The sequence below is a fragment of the Leiobunum rupestre genome, chromosome 5, assembly GCF_980474605.1.
Source record: "Leiobunum rupestre chromosome 5, qqLeiRupe1.1.hap1, whole genome shotgun sequence".
In the NCBI taxonomy this organism is placed as follows: Eukaryota; Metazoa; Arthropoda; class Arachnida; order Opiliones; family Sclerosomatidae; genus Leiobunum; species Leiobunum rupestre.
The window spans coordinates 65455623-65474271 of NC_143388.1; the positions used below are offsets into that span (position 1 = coordinate 65455623).

Here is an 18649-nt window from a genome sequence, read left to right on the forward strand (position 1 = left end):
AGGGAATATTTTTACATATTTAGGTAGCTTGTCAGCCGGGAACACGCCTCGAAATATACTTTTAGTACTTAAATCTTTTTCAAGTATTTTAGTTATCTGTAGCGAATCCATTAATTACTGTAATCGAAAATCACGGTTCGATTTTTATCAATTTCAATCAAATTTTGAAACTCGGCGTAAATTAGAATGGAAATCGTCTCCGGTAACGGTTTTGCAAATTTTAATTCTGATCTCAGGTTACTGTTTTTTACAAGATGCAAGTGATTAGCGTTGTTATTAAGATCCGAGGTTAAATTGTACGCGAATAAACAATTTCCGTTAGGGTAATCTTCCCGACTTATCTGATTCCCTTCATCTACGTTCCACTGATTAGTTTGAATGAAAAGATTGCAATACGCTTGAATATATTGATTCTCCTCAAAGTTTAGAGATAACGCCTTATGAGGGACGCTGCTACCGTCAATGTACAATCCAATGCTTGATAAATCGAAATGTTGAAAGTTGTACGGGGATTTTTTCAAATCTCCTAGAAACGCTTTTTGTTCCACAAACCCGATAACAACTTTCTTGGGTGCTTGTCCGGTAAATAAATGATCTTGCACACTAGCCATAAGACCAGCGGGTATAGAAAATGAGGTGCACTCCGAACGAGTTTCAGGATATTTAGCGGTTCCCTATTGTAGCGCCTTGGCTTGAGCGAGCGATAGTTCCGGTATCACTTTAACTTTCCTCAGATAAAGGGAAGCTGATAAAATCTCCACTTTACATTTTACGTCGGAATGAACGCAAAAAGCTGCTCTATTTTTATCGAATTTAAATTTCAAATCAACCATATTTAATAAAAAGCGTGGTTGTTGACATAAATCAGTATGGACTACGCCTAACAAGTCAATCGCCCCTTTTGGCGCTAAACTCGCTCGTTTAGAGAAACCATCGTTATCGAAAAATGAATCGAACTTTCCAGGCGTATCCCGATAGAAAAGTGAACTCGTTAAATAACTTTTTTTCGCAGAATCTCCGAACGTTAATAAAGTTTGTATCATACTTTTATAAGCGTAATTTTGACTGGAAGGTGTTACTGAGCTTTCATTAAGAAATACGTGGACGTCGCTAAAAAGCGAATGAAGAAACAAATTCTCGGGGGCGATATTGTCGGCTGGAGTTCCGGCGGCCCCACCCGCAACACCTGGAACCGCGGGTTGCGGTAGTTGACCATTATCTTTAGTTACCTTAACTCGAACGTGCAGCAAAGTTTGTGAAAGGTCTATATACGTTTCAGAGTTACCGTTGATAGAAAATGTAATTGATGCGTTATCAACTATATTTGATATTGGATTATACTCAACCCATTCTCCACCAATAATCGAAGATTGTGTCATAGGTACTTGAAACAAATCTAGCTCGGAATTTATACACTCAACTGAGTGCGGGTGTAAAAGGGACATTATGAGAATATATCGGAACGTTTAGGGAACCGTCCTTTCGCTATCCTGTCTGCTGTTGAAATGGCGCTTTTCGACTGAGTTCGTTTCCTTTTATTTCCGGAACCCGTCATTCTTTTAATATGATCCGTAGCTGAAGATGTTAGTCTCATGGCTTCATCAGCTTCTGAAGCTAAAGTTTCCCTTCCAGCGTTAATAGAATGCGATTTAAGCGCTGTTTTAATTGGGACTCCGCTAACAACACCGGTCGCTACTTTCGCTCCGGTACTTAAAAGTTTTTTTTCCCAAGTAAGAAGCGCCTTTCTTCAGTAAAGGTACCGCGAATCTAAACGCTGAAGATAATATATTTCTTAGTCCATGTCCTCTTTGCACAGCTAAACCTCTATATACAGGTATTCCACCGAAACCAACCTGGTTTAAATAGTAACTTTCATAATCAGTTCTTGAGGGTGAATATTCAGACCTCATGATGTTAACTGTTCGCTCTCTTAAGCTAGAATGAGGGTGTGTCCTGAATGATTAAAGGTTTATAGTGAAGTCCACATTTTACGGGGTTTAAAATGTAATACAACGTGAGCTTTTCCACTATGAAACTGTATTGGCTCACCTAAATCATCTGTTATATTAATCTATATAGTCTTAATATTATTACACACGACTGGTAGGTAATGAGGTTGTGAAAATATTTTTGTAGCTGTTTTCCCATTAGACTGGGCTTTCTCTTCGACGCTAATGATTCTTAATAGAGGTGCTAAACTATCCCCAACAACTCTATTTTCAACCAGATCAGAATAAACGAATAAGGAATGTAACCCAGCGTTCATATCAACTGGGTAGGGGGTTATCATTGAATTTAAAATGGTGAAATCATTATCTCTTCTATCCTTAAAACCTAGTAAAATCGATAGATCAGGGCCAATTACAGCTCTGATTTTCGGTTGCAATTTAACTTTAATTCGATTAGAATAATTTAAATAAGCGAATGTAACTTGTTCTTCTTGGTTGTGGACGTTCATAACATGTAATAGTTCTTCCGGAGTTTTATAAAAACCCGCGGGAACTTCAATTATTTTATCATATTCGAGAGGGTCTTTAACTAGAGGGTTATCAGTCATTTTATCATATTCGAGAGGGTCTTTAATAACCAATAGATTAGGTTTTCGAACGTTATGCCATGTCCGAGGATAGCTTATTTCCGCTAACCCAACTTCGTACTGTTCCTCAAATCTTAACGGTTCAGCTAAATACGTTCGAAATTTACCAACGCTATTATCTTGGTAATATAATGACGAGGAATCTGAAGGTAGCGTTACGTAAAAACTCATTTTAAATCCACTTCTTGTATCCAAGAGTTAAATGTAGGGTCGTAATCTTGCCACTTTACATACAGTTCTACGCGGCCGTCCGATTTTTTCCTCTTTTTTATTACTTTTTCGATTATGAAGTAACAGTCTTTTAAATCTCGACCAACAATCTGAACCTCCTCTCGATAGAATACTCCTAAAATGGGGTTAGAATTTAAATCCATCAGCTTATATACAGGTGGGTCACGTGGTAGTCTCTCAGCTATTTTAAACAATTCTGTAGTAAAATTCGGGTTATATTTCTTATCGAAAATTGATAAATTTCTACTTATTCTACAAATATCTCCAATTTCAAACGCGTATGTTAACGGAGGAGAAAAATTTACCGAACCGTAAAGATTTTTCCATATTTTAGCAGAGTTATCTAGAGTAACTTCCGCGGGTTTACATTTAATTGATCTGTGATAACTATTGTTATAAGCGTTTATAATATCTAAAACGTCGATATATTTAAGGGTGTTATTCTGCGTGAAATAGCGATATAAACGAGATTTAAAACTTCTAATGAATCTTTCAATAATGGACGCTTTCATTTCTGATCGAGTAGCGAAAAATTTAATGTTCCTTCTTTCTAATTCACTCTGCACTTCTTGACAGACAAATTCGTTTCCATGATCACTTTGAATTCTTTTCGGTTGACGACCTTTTTCAAAAACGTTACGTAACGCTTCTAAAATTGTTACACATTTCTTATTTTTAACCGCTACAGCCATAGCGTATTTGCTAAATATGTCAATAATACATAATACGTAGCGAGATCCTGAATTATATTTAGACAGCTTCTGAAAATCTGCCAAGTCCGCTTGCCACTGTTCGTCAATTCCATAAACAATAGTTCGATTTCGTTTGAATCGTCTTCTAGCAGGTTTATGCAGCGTATATGTATCCTGCTTTATTAGAAATTGTTTTACTTTTTCCAATGAAACCTTTAAACCTTTATGTCGAGCTGAATTATAGAGCGTTCGAACTCCAGCGAATGACCCTGGGTTTGCGGGATTAGTATAGATTTTCTCAAGTTCTTTCTCCATATCGGGTAATATTTTGATGTAATGGCATGTAACGCCAAAAAAGGAAATTAAATAATTCTAATATTATAATAACTATGATAATTAATACAGCTGTGATAATTTTCGGTGATTTTGAAAATGATTGTGATAAATAGGCTAAAAGTCCTAAAGAGACCGTTTCTGTACAACCTTCCATTGTAGGCTTATACTATGAAATGAGAACAACATTATCAGGTTAATATATTTTATTTAGTATGTATCCAAGGTCTTAGAGGACTAGGTGAAGATGATGATAACATTGAACTACTTGGTGGTGTATGAAATACAGCGAATGTTTTTAACAGTGTCAGTCTTACAGGATTTTTAATTAAACGTTTTGAAATATTTGACTTATGAATGCCCTCGTAAAACTCAGTAACTCCTATAGGATCAATCGCTGTTCCAGGCGTTTTTCTCACAGCGTCATACAAAAGATCGATTATATTAGATCCTCCAATCACTTGTCCTCGAATAGAAAGCTCTCCTGAGTTAGTCCATCTAATATATCTCGGATCTTCCGTAGTCGCTCGGTATAATGAAATTGCATCACTAACATAAGTTGCAGGTAGAGAATAAGATATTTGCGCGAACCAAGTTTTAGGTCGTTCAGAGTTTTCAATAACGGGAGAGATTTGCTCTTTACGTACGTAAGTTAACCGTCGTTGGAGAGTTTGATTGTATAATGCTAATTTCTCTGATTCGTTTAAATCTGGATTATCTAGAATAGATTTCATTTCAACATCGAGTGTCTTCTCTTTTTGAAGTTCAGGTGTTTCTTCTGTTTTGGAAGGTGTAGTGTTTTTTAATCTCTCCATTACATCTTCAGGTACTAGAAGCATTTTTCGAGCCATCATCGGTTTATAGCTTGGCTTATTGCACTTCCGGCGACTGAGCTAACGATAGATAGCAGTGGCGCTAATAAAAATGGAAGAAAACCACCCTTTTGTACCAGAATCTTTCGTCGTTTTGATAAAGGGTTCTTCTTCGACACGTTTCGTATAACCGCGCTATGTTTCTTTAACCGCTTACGATGACGTTCTGACAGTTCAATTGTTCCGTGTAATATATTTATACAACATTCAACAAGGGCCAATATAGCTTCCTGGCTAGCGTATTTAATAGCTGTCTTTCTTTGATTTAGATTACAGGATGTTAGGAAACGTAGAAAGTCTATGTTTTTCTTAACTCGTTTTGAGACATCCATTTAGAGATTTTCTTAGCCTTTCTTAAAGCGCAATGAACAGTTTCGGAATGGAAAGGACAGTCTAATTCAACGTCTTCTAGTTCTGATAATTTAGGACAACCGGTATCTTCGATGTTAGTTACTGGAACACCGAGGAGTGTCGATAATACTGCAGCTTTTTCTAAACCTTTGGTGAAAAACGAAGTCGCTTTTTCCGCTATCTGATTGCAAATGTCACGTCTCGTTCTGTAAGGACGTTCGCCGTCATCCCATCGAAGATGACAAATGTTATGAGATATCCATCTGCATTGTCTTTTATCTTCGTTTGAAAGCTCTTTGAAAGGGCATGGAGATTTGAAAGTAAACACTTCCGATTCTTCAGTTTCTAATACTACGTAAGCTAATTCTTTAATAATCCACTCTCGATTAACCCTAAAAAAATTCCCTTCTATAATACACTTCATTTTGGAATAAAGATAGCCGATTCTTCACCCGGTATTAAACCTGTTCGTAGTAAATACTGATCTGGGGTGTGAGGTTTCAAGTCAACTAATAAATACCCAAATTTCCGTGAAGTAGCTTGTTGAAACGCATCAATAACGTATTTGCTATTGGTTGGAGATATCTGCCTCGCGAGATGATAAATTGTTGATTTATCTCGTGGTGCTTTAAAAATAAATAGATAATGAGCATTTAAATTTAAAGTTCTTATTTCTTTTCCAGGATAATAAAGGTTTTGCATTAAAATTAGTACGGAGGTGTTTCTGTGATGAGATCCACGAATAAATAAATTAGTTACATCTTTATTATTAGATATCTCGCATAATAAATCGTCTAAAATAACTAAATTCCTAATTTGCGGGTTTAATATATTAACATCGAGTAACCCTTCGTGAAACTCGACTGAAGGTGTGTGTTCTAATATTGATTGAAATAGTTTCGGCTGATACTCGGTATAACACCATATTATCCTCTCCGGAGGAGGGGATATGCAGGTCTTCTTATGTTGAATCAACCGTCCCACCAGGAATGACTTTCCGCATTGGGTGGACCCGGCTACAAGCCCATTCATTGGATGTTGTAAGCTTAAATCCATAATGGTTAATGAGAATCGGAGCATTAGTGCAATCAATTTTATTAGTTTTTTTAACAAGTTTTTAGCATTGCATATTATTAGTGACATTATATTATTTAAAATTTCTTTTGACAATTCACAGCGAATAGTAAACATTTCAATAATATTTTCACAATCTACCGACATAATTATTTCATAAAAATGTAAATCTACACGCTTAGAATAATCCGTCATGATACAATCATGCTGGAGTTGAGATGGATGATCAATTTGGCAGCCATTGCACGCTTTCTTAAGAGCTTCGTGTAATTGTTTAATTACAACGTTAGTCATCGCCTCCTTTATTTCCTTGATTTGCTTTAAACACTTCTGAATAGACTCGTACTGGTCGAGGAAATTCAACCAAGAAGATTGAGCGAAAGCTACCCCCTCTTTAGTCGGTAATAGTTTTCCATAGTTTACTCCGTAACCATGGTACATTTGTCTAACATCTAAAACCTTTTGTTCGGCAAATCTATGAACCGAAAACCGTTTGGTTTCAGAACCTGTGAAAACCCACGAAGTTTCAGCTTCGTTATTGAAATAAGCTTCAATAGCATCTTTCTTTGTCCATAGCTCTTGCAGTTCCGCTTCTGTTAGTTTGATACCCTTTGTTAAATCCAATAGACCGCAGTAGATGGTTTCATCTGCATAAACGATTAACCCTTTGTCAGCAGACACAGGAAATGAACAATTCCTATAAAATAAATACATTAAGACAAGTTAAGAATTATCACTGAGTATTCCTACTTACATTTTAAGGTTCCTCGGAGTCACTTCCAATACAATTCAGATGGTGAACTTTCTAAATATGGTCTTACTATTATACGGTTTTCCCTTTTTATACTCTGAAATTATTTATCTTCGATATCTTATTTATTAAAACGGAGTTTAAAATTAATTCCATTCTACGTATACGCATTTTGAAGTGTATCGCGTTACGTATATAGGAATTTACCCGGTCCTCATACGGAATCACGTGTACAATTACAATACTTGAGAACGATACGTTTCTCATACTTAAACTTAATATTCGTTTGAAATACTCGTGAGAGAACGATACGTTTCTCATACTGGAACTTAATATTCGTTTGAAATACTAGTGAGATAGGTTCAAGTGCCAAGCATATTTAAGTACTACAATGATATTAAAATTAAGTTTAAAAATATTTCCATTCTACGTCATTTTAACCACGAATATTCCATGACGTCAAAACACTCAAATCCATGTTTTAAATTCAAATTAACCGCGCCCCAATCCGCGCACGTTAACCGCGTCCCATATTCCATGACGTCAAAACACTCTTAAATTCAAATTAACCGCGTCCCCCGGAGAATCCGCGTGCGCCGCCTAGGTTATCACTTTTTACATCATTTCAACTTATTTCGTACGATAAAACGCAATAAGATATACGTTCAAGTGTCTTTCAAGATAAGCAGAGATAAATGAACAAGCTGGCCTGAACACAATATGTTGATATACGAAAAAACAAATCGTCGCGAGAAATATCATAAATACATTGACTTTTCGATGATTTTACCCCCATTTCACCCCTTAAATCCCGGATCTCGATCCCGAACCTAAACCTGAACCTGGGACTGACGGGTCGACCTTACTTTCCTTCTACTTGAATGAAATGATCAAATCGCGTTTGAAATAATTATATTACGATTGAAATTATTAAAGCGCGAAGACATAAATCTCATTTAAGTGGAATACAATATTAAAATCAAATCTCAAATACAGCAAATGCTAATAAAAATTTTAATAGAATGATTACATTTTTACTAAAATAATTACATTTTTACTAAAATGATTAAATATTTACTAAAATGATTACATTTTTACTAGAATGGTAAAATTTTTACTAGAATGATTAAATTATTTCTAGAATGATAACATTATTACTAGAATGATAACATTATTACTAGAATGATTAATTTATTTCTAGAATGATTACATTAATTTTATTACTAGAATGATTAAACTATTTCTGTATTGATTAAATTATTACTAGAATAATTACATTATTACTAGAATAATTACATTATTACTAGAATGATTAAATTATTACTAGAATGATTACATTATTATTAGAATTATTAAATTATTAATAGAATGGTAAATTTTTTACTAGAATGATTAAATTTTTACTAGAATGATTAATTTTTTTCTAGAATGATTACATTAACTAAAATGATTAAATTTTTACTAAAATGATTACATTTTTACTAAAATGATTAAATATTTACTAAAATGATTACATTTTTACTAGAATGGTAACATTTTTACTAGAATGATTACATTTCTACTAGAATGGTAAAACTTTTACTAGAATGATTACATTTCTACTAGAATGGTAAAAGTTTTACTACAATGATTAAATTTTTACTAAAATGGTAAAATTGTTACTAGAAGGGTAAAGGTTTTACTAGAATGTTAAAAAATTTACTAGAATGATTAAATTTTTACTAGAATGATTAAATTATTTCTAGAATGATTACATTATTACTAGAATTATTAAATTATTAATAGAATGGTAAATTTTTACTAGAATGATTAAATTATTACTAGAATGATTACATTATTACTAGAATTATTAAATTATTACTAGAATGAATAAATTATTACTAGAATGATTAAAGTATTACTCGAATGATTAAATTATTACTAGAATGATTAAATTATTACTCGAATGATTAAATTATTACTCGAATGATTAAATTATTACTCGAATGATTAAATTATTACTCGAATGATTAAATTATTACTAGAATGATTAAATTATTACTCGAATGATTAAATTATTACTAGAATGATTACATTATTACTAGAATGATTAAATTATTACTCGAATGATTAAATTATTACTCGAATGATTAAATTATTACTCGAATGATTAAATTATTACTCGAATGATTAAATTATTACTCGAATGATTAAATTATTACTCGAATGATTAAATTATTACTAGATTTATTAAACCGTGATTAGGTTGATTAAATCGTGAATAAATGGATTAAATCATGACATTAAATGATTAAATCAGGACATTAAATGATTAAATAATGATAAGAATTTATAATAATAATTTATGACTAAAGTGGTTAATTTATGACTAAAGTGACTAATTTATGACTAAAGTCACTAATTTATGACTAAAGTCACTAATTTATGACTAAAGTCACAAATTTATGACTAAAGTGACAAATTTATGACTAAAGTGACTAATTTATGACTAAAGTGACTAATTTATGACTAAAGTGACTAATTTATGACTAAAGTGACTAATTTATGACTAAAGTGACTAATTTATGACTAAAGTGACTAATTTATGGCTAGAGTTATAAGTTAGAACTATGAAGTCCCAAATAAAATGTTTAAGCCATGAATATAATTATTAAGTCACGAAGAGAATTATTGACTAATGATTACAATAACTCAATCATTAATTGGGGTTAAAAGGTTAAAACCAAACATGGACCCGCCCGGTGAACGTAACGGTAAAATTATTTAAAAAATTTACTTGATTATGAAAAAAAGAACAGCAATGAGAACGTTTTTTGGACACTGAAGCGAATAAACACAAATAATAATTCCAAGTAAGAATTTGCAAAAAGGCTTACTAGAAAGACTCGTAAATAATACTTACCTTTTAATTCTATTGATCGTTGATACTTCGGAGGGTGTTCGACGAGATGATGTTATCAAATTAGGATCTGTTCTAACGTAAATGCCGTGAAGACAAAAGACGGTGTAGAGTTCTACTGGTGACGCGCTTCAAAATACTTCATTAATGCGAAGGAACGCTCGGAATTCAGTCATCGCGGATTATCTCGTAAGATGCTCGTGCTACTTACACGCATTATACATAAATGTGTAACGCTATACGTTTGTACTATCTTACCTAGTTTTTCTTCAAGGCCTATCTAATTACACGTAGGAAGGAAAACAATAGAACGAAATTATATATTTCTTTCAAACCGCGAAATAAAGTACAATTTTAATCTAAAGAGAAAATTTGTTTTAAACAATATTAAAAGAAGTATGATCTTTCAAAATTATGATAGATCAACGAATTGTTCCAATAGGTCCAGGATAAGTCGGGGAATGTTCCTAGGGTATTTAATGTTTTTGCCACCCGAAGATAGTTATTAATGGGGCTACTTACTTTAAAACCCAGTCGTAGCGCATGTTAACTGACGATTTTTCGATTGATTTGCTGCTCCCTTTACGGGAGCTATGAAGCCTTAAATTACTCAAGAAATATATAAAGTTGCAGAGGGCGTCGAGAAGGGTTGAAACTTTTGTACAGTCAAAGATACGTCTAAGGAAGTCACCCTCCTGTTTACGCTATTGTCGTTCAAATATGAAAAATTTATGGACCCGATCAAGATTGAGATGATAAAATCGTGAATCAAACGATTAAATCCCGAATCAAAGGATGATATCGTGAATCAAACGATGATATGGTGAATCAAACGATGATATCGTGAATCAAACGATGATATCGTGAATCAAACGATGATATCGTGAATCAAACGATTGAATCCCGAATCAAACGATTGAATCCCGAATCAAACGATTGAATCCCGAATCAAACGATTGAATCCCGAATCAAACGATTGAATCCCGAATCAAACAATTAAATTGTGAATCAAATGATTAAATCGTGAATCAAACGATTAAATCGTGAATCAAATGTTTAATCTTGAATCAAACGATTAAATCGTGAATTAAACGATTAAATCGTGAATCAAACGATTAAATCGTGAATCAAATGTTTAATCTTGAATCAAACGATTAAATCGTGAATTTAACTATTAAATCGCGAATCAAACTATTAAATCATGATTGAAACTATTAAATCGTGATTTAAATTATGAAATATATATTGAAATGTTTAAAGCGTAATTAAAATTATTAGGACACCATAAAGCAATGTGACATGCCCCTCGGCGGAAATATTTTTCTTCCATGTACAGAAATTTCATAGCCTATTTAAAGTTGTTCGTGGTCAAATGTGTGAATTCACCATCAAAGGGTCGTTCACCTTTACGGCTTCAAATCTTATTTACGCTCTTATATTTAAAGGTATTTAGAACCACATCACTCATCATCGCAAGGGAGGAACAGCGATTTATTCATAGTATACCGATACCGAAAGTTAGTGGGTGAAAATCGAGGGGTAACACAGTCTCAGATAATCTGTACACCGAGTTCGTGCATTTAGCACTGTTAAAGGTACATATTTTCAAGAGTTAGCGAGTTCCATCTAGCACTGTCAAAGGTACGGCAGTGTACACCGAGATCGCAGAGTGTCTTACCCCTCGGTGAAAATTTCTTATTCCCTATCACAAGTTAAGAGAAAGGAAATTTTCACCCACTGACTTCCGTTCGACTTACAAGTTAGTTAGTTTTTTTTGCCATTTTCCAATATCGATGGTTTTTGGTGGTCCGGTAGGGGTTTATTTGCAGGCAGTTAAACTTCGGTTTCTTCTTCTATTGCCATGAATATTTCTTACAAACTTATTAGAAACATTATCTTTTCATGACAACACTTCTAACAGCGTCTTTTTGCTTTTGTTGTGAAGCACGTCTTGTATTCAGATTCAGTCATTATTCAAGAAAAGCAATATAGCATCCATCATTTTGGAATTTTCTTTAAATTATCGTCTTTAACTGTTTCTGGAGGAACGCCTCTATTGATCGAACAACGCCAGCAAAACGCGTTTCACTATAAAGCAAGAATAAATGTTCTTCTTCTTCGGGAGAATGATACACTTTATAGTGTTGCTCCCAAGCCCCCTCATATGCGAACAGTAAGCTCCTTCCGCTAAAAAATCCAAATCAGTCCGATATCTCATTGGTTCCCTAAAAATGACATCTTCCGGTGGAAACGTGATCCGGCAACTTACCTCTTTCCCTCATCTCGTGCTAGGGAGAAACCTAGACCATGGTGTCCAGTGTGTCCACGGATCTTCACAACGTAGTCATTCTCTGTAAGTATAAATTAATTCATTCTTAAAAAAGTATGTAAATAAGTACAGTCACGCAGGCTGCCACAAGTTCTCCTTGTCGTGTCAGTTGGAAACCATGAAGGAAATGTATCGGAGCAACAATGGCCTGCTAGCTTCCAATAGGTGTACTGTCCCACCAAATGTGTCTTGACTGCATAAAGGAAGGAGTCGGAATTAAAATATTAATGGGTACATGAAAAAATTGAGGTCAGCTTAAGTTATTTAGACACAATTTAATAAGAGGAATGAAACGCTTCACCATCTGAGGTAATACTTTGCAATCTGATATATATATATATTGCCTAAAGTTTGTTTGTCTAGCTATAAGAGGTATCCAACTGTTGACCACTAGGAATTAAACTATAATATCACATGTTTATGTAAATTGTTTCATGATTTTATAAAAAATACGTTTGATATGAAAACTTTCATTCAATATAAAAATTCGTGTTTAGAAATGACTATTTCCAGATTTATATAATACATTCAGTAAATCTCGAATCTTGACACTGAGGTTTAACATTTTAAATCTACTAGTAGCATATTTAACATAATCATCATTAACATGCCAGAAAGGTATATGACGTAAATTACGTCACTTCCAGCTCCGTAACAAAAAAAAAGCGTCAACAACTATTATCGAAGGGAAACGGAAGTTAGTAAATTAAGTGGATTCCTCGCGCGATTCTGACTTGGACAAATTCTACAGTGTACATGTAGCTTGTGCCTCGCGATCATGAGATGCATGGTTACGTTTTCAATAGCACAAGGTTTATTAAAAATTTCAATTTTTGGTAATTAAAACCCAGTTTAGGTCGGTTTGACCACTGACGATAATTCTTGGTTCACACGTGCGAAATCGCTTCACCCATGGATTAACTAACTAAACCCCAGTTCGCTTATACCCAAAGCTATTATCGTCAATTCAAATTATGACCAGAATTTTGAAAATACTAAAATGTATCCCAAAACAATTAGTTAATCATGTTTACTATACATACAGTAATATTATTTGACATAATTTAGAATTTAATTTCCGTTATTTTTGAAAATTCGAGCAATTTTACTTCCCCGCATTGTCGCTTTCAAAGCGATTCTAAGCGAGCTGACTTGGACGAGTTGCTACCCGAACCAACAGGAAGCGAATTCTCACGCTGGTTTTGAAAACTAGTTATTTTCAACGAAGCGATTTTAAGGGTAAGTGTGAACCTGGTTTTATTGTAAGTTCCGTGAACAAGGTCTCATTGAAATTTTTTCTATAGAAATATTATACATAGGTATGCTTTTGAGTGATAATGTTAAATATGCTAGTGAGCTACGATATTTTCAAAACCCTTTGTACAGTTTGTTAGTGGATTAATCTAAACGTTACAGACGCCATAACTGAGCCTACCTTTCGTCGATTTAGTTGATATTTTTGTTCCCCTTGGTCCCACCTACCAGACGATGGTCAGGCACATAAAAACGTTTCTTTTATTTAGCAGAGTGCCGGTTTCATATTGAATTTCACTCCTTATTGAACACAATGGGAAATAATAAAATAAAACGATTGTCTATCGATTTTTTTTTATCGATCAGAGGCAACAAATGTTTAATGACACACTTCCAAATGTTTGCACCGCTATTATTTCGTAAAGACAACGAACCGAAGTTATACTAATATTGGTAAGTAATTAGAATTATAAAATGAAGCACACTATAGATCTTGACGTATTATCTACGTCATGCTGCCAAGTTCCCATGTCAGGTAAACAAAGCTGTAGCGCCTTTTCATTGCCAAATAAGAATGGTTAAGGGAAATAACCATTAACCCCCTTCCCATTGGTGGAAATATCTTTTCTTCCCTAGTACTTAGTGGCGCCATCTAATCGGTGGCTGCTCTTAAAAAATTCACTCATTAATATTCTATTTAAACGAAACATAACGTATATTTAAAAATTACATATTTATAATAATTTTTAGTAATACTGATTAATTATACGCTCAAGAGATGGTACTCTAGACGTTAAATCACGTTACTCTCTTATAAGGCTGCAAATCTTTCAAATGTAAATAAACATAAATAATGTAAATTATAATTTATTGAAGCATTGGTTGCAGTTAACATTATAAGAAGTGTTAATTTACCTATGTTGCTAATGGAATTCGCTTGAAACATGAACAAAGGATCCCTTTCACAATAAACGTTTGGGAATTTTGCAAACTAGTTCATCGGTAAAAATCCCTACTTACGAGGAGTGTACCCGAGGTGTAAATCACCGATTTTGATGAAACTCGGGGGGTATGTAGACCTTGGGGTAATATGAATTTTCACCAAGGGAAAAGTTACGCAGGGCTTCCGTTTTGCTATGGCAACCGAAAATGTTTTTGACAACTTAAAATTAAAAAATTTACGTTAAAAAAAAGCATGGGGTTTTATCGGTTTCATAGGGGGGGGGGGGTACCTTCTGAAAATTTTTGCAAACCCAAAAAAATAAAAATTTAAATTTCAACTAAAATGCTAAATTTGAACAATTTTGGGTGAAATTCATCAAGTAGCGCCCCTGTGAAACCGAGAAAATCCCATGCTTTTTTCAATGTAGATTTTTTCATTTTAAGTTGACAAAAACATTTTCGGTTGCCATAGCAAAACGGAAGCCCTGCGTAACTTTTCCCTTGGTGAAAATTCATATTACCCCAAGGTCTACATACCCCCTGAGTTTCATCAAAATCGGTGATTTACACCTCGGGTACACTCCTCGTTAGTGTGATTTTTACATTTTACATCTTTAAGTACAGTAATCGCAAAAGACCAAACAAGGGTTCGAAATTTGTTGAACATAGGGTCACAAAATCATGTTAAAAAATAAATAAATAAATAAATCTTCCAATACATAAAAAGAACACAAAATAAAATATAGATTTATTTAGTGCTCAACCAAGTTATTTTATTTATCTAATAAAAACACATTTGTTAGTAGAGAACTTAAAACACAAAGTTAATAAATAACCCCTATTAGAAACCAAGGAGGATGCGCAGGGAAACAAATTTTAACTCTTCAAATTAAGGCAATATTAATGTTTTTCATAAGCACGTATGATTGTCGGTTCCTCAGCTACATTGAGAGGACCCTACCAAGGCTCAGTTCGATCCTTGGTATAGACACGTTACATTTTAGCGAGAAATTCACTCTCAACGGAATCCGCGTCAACCTTGGGAAGGTACATGTTTCATTTTAACGGACTAGATTTATACTTTTATCGTGAGATATATATTGTAAACTTCTGCTATAATCTAAAATATTCCATATATATTAATTGCCGTAATAGTTTCCTCAGGGGCGTAGGAACGTTCTAGAAGTTGGAGGGGGCAAAGAGAAACCAAAAGGGGTCTGGAGAATGGTTTTGAATTTTTAATGGAGTGTAGCTTCTCCGAATGCACGTGTACATTTTACTACTATGTAAATTGGCCGGAAAAGACTGAAATTTAAACACAGTTGAGGTTCTACAAGCTTTATATGCTATTAAAATGAGAATTTGAGCCTTTTGAAGATTTCAACTGACCAAAAAGTTGGAGGGGCAATAACATTAGTTGCCCCTCCCAGCAAAATTCTAGGGAGGGGCATTGACCCCCTTGCCTCCCCCCCCCCCGGTTCCTACGGCCCAGAGTTTCCTAACGGGGGCTCTTGGATACACATAATTCATCGAATAAAACCACTAAAACCATAAATAGTAATTTAGAAATATTCATTACAATTTCATATTCTTATAAACTTACATTTATTATTCATTTAGACAATAATGCCAAATATTTCAAACCAAATCATCGTTTTCGTGTTTTCCGAAATATCGTCTTGCATGGATTCATTTTCGAGCCGATTCAACCTATTCACAGTTCAAAAGCGCAGATGCGAAAACTGCATTTACGCTCACGAAGGACAAATTGGTATGCAAAGGTTATTGCCATAAAAATGCTAGATCGGAAAGCAATAGTTCCTACATATTTCGTTAACGATCTACTGCTGGATTTTTTAGGTTTTATCTTGTAAGGGTTTCTGGCCAATTTTGGCAAATTTTATGCTCTGAGCTAGTTGACTTTCGGTTCGAATTTTATTCTCTGTATTAATAATAAATAGTTAATGCCCAAATCAGCCTTTAATACCTTTTTTGCCGTTTTGTTGGAATGTCTCTACTGATTGGACAGCTCCCATACACAATATTAAAGTATACAACCACAAATGTGAAAGTATTCTTCAAGAAATATTGTTAAACTGTTCATTGTGTTTAATGAAAACCGTCCAAAGCAATTTTGAATAATTGACTATTATAAAACTTTGTGGCATGGCGTAATTTGGCGTTTAAATAATATTTTGGGTGATAACTCATGATCGGTTTTCTCATAGCTGCAGAGATGATCAGCTCTACAATGATAAATCAACTTTTCTTTTGCCGCCTTTCAATATGGAAATCTGAAACTCTAAACTGATTTCAAAAGAGCCCACGAATGGGAACTAATACTACAGACATTTCCACTCTCTACTTGAAAAACTATAGTTATGTAATCCAAGGTCCATACGTGACTTAAATTTGGCTTAAGTCAAAATTAATTTAACAGACTGTTTTCAATCAATTCTTATCATTATGTCGATCTGAAAATAAACCTGATCTAAACCCAAACCATGATTGGAAAGAAGTGCCCCAGACTTTGGTCGAGCTACAAATATTTAGCTTTATCATTGTGTCTAATTGATATTATACTAGAGACTATTCATAACGTCAGGAAAAAAAACTTTACAGTAAAAGACAACATTTTCGACATTGTCTATTACCTCCAAATAGGATTAGGTTTAATTTCAACTTTATTGTCAATTCGAATAAAATTGATTGATAGTCCTAGTTCTGAAATATATCCGATAAATTCCTCTTCATCTTGTTCGAAACATAAATGGACCATTCGAATGATAATCTTGACGGTGGTCTCATTTTTCTTCTATTGCGCTACCATTTCTTGCATGGTACTACGCCTTGAATCTATTTCTGACACGTTTCTCGAGAAAACATTGAATTTTAAGATAGGTAAGAATATGACAACCAAAAACCGTCTTCAATTGAGACAGATGATGACGTTTACTGATGTAATGCTCCATTATTTAATTTTTACAATAATATTTATTAATTTAATAATATTTGTAAAACACTACGAGAATAAGGTGAATATTGCGCAAATGCTACTGCAAACAACCAAACGCATTTTGTCAGAACCCGAGCTTAATTTACTGCTCTTAAGAACGAATTTCCGAAATTGCGTAGAACAATTTAGAACATTTAACGAGAAACAATCGAATTTCGTGTTCCTCTGCGGTTTGTCCGTTCAGATTAGTTTGGCCGTTCCTGTGTTTTCGTTCGCGATGAAGTACGATACTTCTCTGCTTCAAGTGTCGGTGGCCAGCGCTGTGTCTGCTACTCTCATGTTGTTCTGCATGGCGGAGATCTCTCAGAACGCGAAAATGAACAAGTTCGTTACCATTTCAGCCATGACATTAGCTATTAGCAAACCAACTATCGGGACAAGACAAAGAAACACGTTGAGGAACTTGCGTGACTGTCTTCAAAGTGTGGATATGCGCTTGAACTGTGCTGGTATCACTCATTTGGATAGGACCACGTTCATTTCGGACATGGTGTATCTGTTTGGCATGGCCATCCTCTTGTATCAAATTACAAATTAATACAAAAATGATTTGGCTTTTGTTTCGACCCTATATACAGTTACAAAGTGTTCTTATTTGATTTCGACTATTCTGAATCTTAGTCTTTTTCTATTGTCGCCTAGAGGTCTATCAACCGAAATGTCGCTTTTATCCTAATAAATTTTAGTTTTTCCCCTTCGTGTTATTTATTGTTGTGGCTCTCGTCTTTTTCAATTTAATAAAACTCTACATAACTTGTGAATATAAATTTTTAATTACCTTAACTGAATAAGTTAAATGACTTTTAAAGATTTGAAAAATTTTAATTTTAATGGCATGTGTATAACTTCTAATTCAAAAAAATGAAAAAATCGTAACTAGTTACCATAGCTTTCCGCCGGATTTCGGGTTGGGTCGGTTTCGGGTTGCGATTTTCAACCCAATTGGTTCGGGTTGAAAGTCCAACCTGACACGACCCGAAATGGGTCAACCCGAACCCCTCTAGAAAAAACAGTTTATTTTTGACTAAACCTAATGAGTACGAGTTTATAAAATTTTGGTAAGCCCGGGTACAGGGGGAAAAATTGTGTTTCGAGTTTTTAGACATTGATGCTTGTCGTCCTACAGTAAGTCAGAAATACAAATGGCTGGTTAACTCTCGTTTGAATACCGGCCAAACACGTTTTGTTTTCGATTTGTCATCGTTAATGTTTTACCAAAACTGTAAAAATTTCTTTGAATTCTAGTGAAGCACAGACTTGTAAATAGCGGCAGTCCACGCGTCAAAAACCCCTGAAAAAAATCACGGGA

General features: G+C 34.2%; 1 protein-coding gene across 1 annotated transcript in view; it reads right to left on the bottom strand.

The window, feature by feature from the left end:
- Positions 1-9888, bottom strand: part of LOC149945615 (MFS-type transporter SLC18B1-like) — a 74714-nt gene extending 64826 nt beyond the window's left edge. The window contains exon 1 of the transcript XR_016481009.1: positions 9803-9888. The gene's annotated coding sequence lies outside the window, so the exon portion shown is untranslated. The remainder of the gene's footprint in view (positions 1-9802) is intronic.
- Positions 9889-18649: the final 8761 nt, after the last annotated feature.